Source organism: Mus pahari, chromosome 6 (assembly GCF_900095145.1).
Source record: "Mus pahari chromosome 6, PAHARI_EIJ_v1.1, whole genome shotgun sequence".
Lineage (NCBI taxonomy): Eukaryota > Metazoa > Chordata > Mammalia > Rodentia > Muridae > Mus > Mus pahari.
The window spans coordinates 34,921,120-34,925,119 of NC_034595.1; the positions used below are offsets into that span (position 1 = coordinate 34,921,120).

At 45.4% G+C, this 4,000-nt stretch overlaps 1 protein-coding gene across 2 annotated transcripts in view; it reads right to left on the bottom strand.

Moving 5' to 3' along the window:
- Window positions 1-2,365, bottom strand: part of Zdhhc21 (zinc finger DHHC-type containing 21) — a 65,482-nt gene extending 63,117 nt beyond the window's left edge. The window contains exon 1 of one of the 2 annotated variants that reach the window (XM_021200022.2): window positions 2,317-2,365. The gene's annotated coding sequence lies outside the window, so the exon portion shown is untranslated. The remainder of the gene's footprint in view (window positions 1-2,316) is intronic. The other variant, XM_029539817.1, reaches the window with a different exon arrangement.
- Window positions 2,366-4,000: the final 1,635 nt, after the last annotated feature.

The window sequence follows — 4,000 nt, forward strand, 5'->3', positions numbered from 1 at the left end:
TGTATGTGTGTGTGTGTGTGTGTGTGTGTGTGTGTGTATAGATCTACATCCAGCCTCTTAAAAGCCTAGAAGCTTAATCTACACTGAGGTGACTACGGTAGAAAAGCAGGCCTATAACGCAAAAGACATAGCCAGATATAAACCAGGAAACATGTTAATAAACTGATATTACAGTAAGAAGTTTAAGGTTGGCTAGCAGCCTCACACATGAAAACTGTGACTACCAAACTAGCTGGTAGAGCTTCCTGGGGATGCTTAACCAACACACCATACCCAGACCAGACAGGAGGCTTCTTGCTTTAATTTTTCATCATCCCTCCTCCTCCCAGGGTAGTGGATCCAACCCAGGACCATGCTCATCCCAGGCAAGGACTCTACCACTGACTGACATATATATGCAAACATATATATACGGCGATAGATCGGGGAGATCATGGGAGAGCTCCACTTTTTGCTCATTCTATATATGTCAAACATCTTTAATTTCAGTAATAGTATATAATAAATGTATACTCGGACTCTTCTACTAGAATGATCTTTAATTTCTACATTTGAAAAGTTGAATCTCAGCCCTAGCACTTTTGCTAAATAATATAATAAAGTCTACATTCCTTTGCTTCCCCAGTTATGCTTGATAAATTTATATTGCTGCAACATACAACATCCTATGCTGAGCTGTTTCCATAGGTTCCATGTGGACATTTCCCAGAGTTCTTAGTCTCTTTACAAATATATGTGCTTTCCCAATAGGATTCTGAATTACCCATTATGACTTAGAGAAATCAGGCAGTGGGCACATAAGTAAACAGATTATAACCAACTGATTTCTTTTTGTCTGGATCCTAATTGTCATACCAATATGTAGGTATTTAAATTTTCGTAAGTAAACAAAGCATGCTTAGACATCAATTTCTCTTAAACATGTACACTGTGTTTATTCCAGCTACAGCTCCTTAAGTATTAACAGAGCTCTCCATAGTTTGAAGACATCTAATATAATTCTGCTGTTTTACAGTCAAATTGAATTCTGGAGGTCTGGTACTACAAACATTTTCTCTTTTTTTGGTCATGAGGTAAATGTTCACCATGGATCCTCCTCACCCCGTCAAAGGGGTGTTAAATTAAAAGCAGACATTTTCCAGATAGACATGAGAAAGCTTGAAAGATTGCCTCTAAGAAAAATTTAGCCTGGCTACCTAGTTGTATAGATGAGAAAATATACTGGATCCCTGGCCTACCAATGACCCCATAGCTGGATAGTACAAAAACCAAAAGTGAATCTGGATTTTTCTGTCTTCAACTCCAAACTGTATCTGGGTCCGCCCCCCCCCCCCCAAATGATTTCATAGCTCTTCTCTTCAAAAGCCTTACTACTGAAAGGACACACTAAGGTGGAAACAGAGTCCCCTCTGAACTTTATCTGTGGATCTCAAGCTCTGGAAGAACTTAATGAGATACTGCACCAAACCCTTTCATCTAGGAATGGCACACTCTAAGCAGTCATCAAATGGTAACGGCCATCATTATCTTTTACCACAAAGTAGGTAGTGAATTTGGGGGGTGAGGGGTAAGCACATTAGCAGTGGGTGGAAGACCCATTTGACAAGTCTTTAAAACTTACACTTAATTACCCTTATTTGCCCTTATTTTGGGCAGAAACTTTACACTGATTTATGACCCACCCACAATGACCTTGATTTTTACACACCCCCCTCCTGTACTTTTATGAACTGCTATATTGCAGTATTTTCAAGTAATAATCGGTCAGGTCCTCTTAGCCCTGGAGATACAAACATCTTTCACTGACTCATAAGGTATCTTAAAATGTGACCCAAATACAGCTCGAGAAAAGACCATAAATGTTAAACGACCAGCGCAGGTTACGTTCGGCGAGCGATTACAGGGAATGGTTAACAAGTGCAGAGTGCTGCCATGCGGAAAGCCATGTTCTCAAAACAGCCGGTGCGGCCGGCCGAGGGAGAGGAGGGAGAAGGTCAATGGAGGTGCACGGGTTTGTTTTTTTTGTTTTGTTTTTTTTTTTTTTTTTTTTTCTTCTTGGGTTTTTTTTTTTTTTTTTTTTTTTTTTTTTTTTTTTTTTTTTTTCCCAGAGGGACCTCTGCAGCTCCGCACCAGCGACCTCGAAATGAATGAAACGCTCGGTCACACCGACAGCCCGGGCCCCAGGGGGTGCAGGGACGCCAGGGTCCCGGGGAGAAATCGGCGGCTTTCTCTCCCCACCCCAGCCCATTCAGGGCCGCGGGCTCCGGGAGGGATGCTCCACGGCAGGTGCGGGACCGCCCGCCGGCCCACACTCACCGCCGCCCGCTCCGCCGCTCTCCGCTCGGCTCCGCGCCTCCGCCGCCCAGGCCGGGCCGCGCTCGCCTTCCGCTTCCGGGAGCCGAGGCGCCGGGACCGGCCGAGTGGGTGTCGGCATGCCCGCGCGCCCGCGCGGAGGCACGGCCGCCGTCGCCGTCTCCGCTTCGCTCCCCGGAGCTGCGATGGGAGCCGCCGAGGGCCGAAAGACCTGAAAGCGCTCCCAGCCCCGCGCTGCGCCCGGCCTACCTTCGTCTAACCTACCTGCGCCTCCCCGCCCTGCATCCCGGGCCCTGCCCAGGCGGCCGCACACGCGTGTCCCCACACCCTCCCTGCCTAGGACCAGCCTTAGCCTTAAGCAGTGCTCGCTTCCTCCTTCTGTCCGGGAACAGGCCTCTCTCCCCCCAGTGACTGGCTATGGATGTTCCATGTTACCTTGCTTCAAAATTTAGTCTGCAACGTTGACATCCTCTGGGATCCTGGAGAGGATGTCATTCCTGTTCATTCTGTACCTGAATTTTAATAGGATCTGGAGGTGACACCTATCAGTGCACCCCAAAGCAGCAGTGTTCATCCTTAGGGCCTTCAGACCCTCTTTTGGGATACCCCAGCCGTCCGAGGTTTTTCTAATTCTTGTTGGCAACCTAAATCCACATTCAAATCATCTTTAAATGCATTTCAGAAAATCTCTATAAGTTGCCAGCGTTCCAATCAGTGAAACCTAGGAAAAAATAACGAACGCAACAGTTCAAATAACCCATCACCCAATCTAAGCTGTTATCCTCACAAACGCAGTACAGTAACTATAACTTTTTGCACCTCACTCCTAAACAGTGCTGTGGGAAAGCTTATACTGTATGGAGGTAGCTGGTTATGCCTACATGACCCGGAAGGAGATAATGTGTGGATGGGAGAGAAATTCCCTGCTGTAGGAAGTCTGTACTTGTTAAATGGTATTGAGAGCCTTCCAGAACAAACTGTCCCTGGTGGTACCTGTTACTCAGGTCCTGGGACGACAGCTGTACTAACTCTCAAATTACCTTCCACTAACTTGCTCCGTTTCCTGACAAATCCCCTTAATTTCATTCCCCTTAAAAAAAAATCGTCTACCTCCCCATTGATAGGGGCAGGATAGGGAGACGGAGAAAAGCAAGGGAGTGTGGGCAAGGGTGAGGCATCTCACCCGGAGACCTAGCTTTCCTCCTGGCTGTGTGTCAAGAAGCATCAACACAACCACTAAAGCCAAGGCTGCCTCCAAGATAATGCTCATTCTTCCTTCTACGTCTCAAACAACACTGTCACAGTCACTGTGGCAGCTACTTAGGGCCAGGATGATTGTAGCCTTGACTTTAACCCTGTTAGCAGTGCTCTCTCAACTCTAAATCTAAACAATAAACCTCATAAAGCCACCTAACAATCTTATTTACAAAAAGGGCATTCTTTAAGATAAGAGAAATAAGTAAATCATGACTTTATTTTTAAACTGTTCTTAGTTTTTAAACTTTGTAAATTACATCTTTTGAGAAAGTTAACTTAAAAAGCTGCAGAATTATATGTGCATACATGTATATATGCATATATGTGATATAATATAATATATATATATACCATAAAGACTCCCAGCATAACTGCTTCTCTCTCTCTCTTTCTCTCTCTCTCTCTCTCTCTCTCTCTCTCTCTCTCTCTC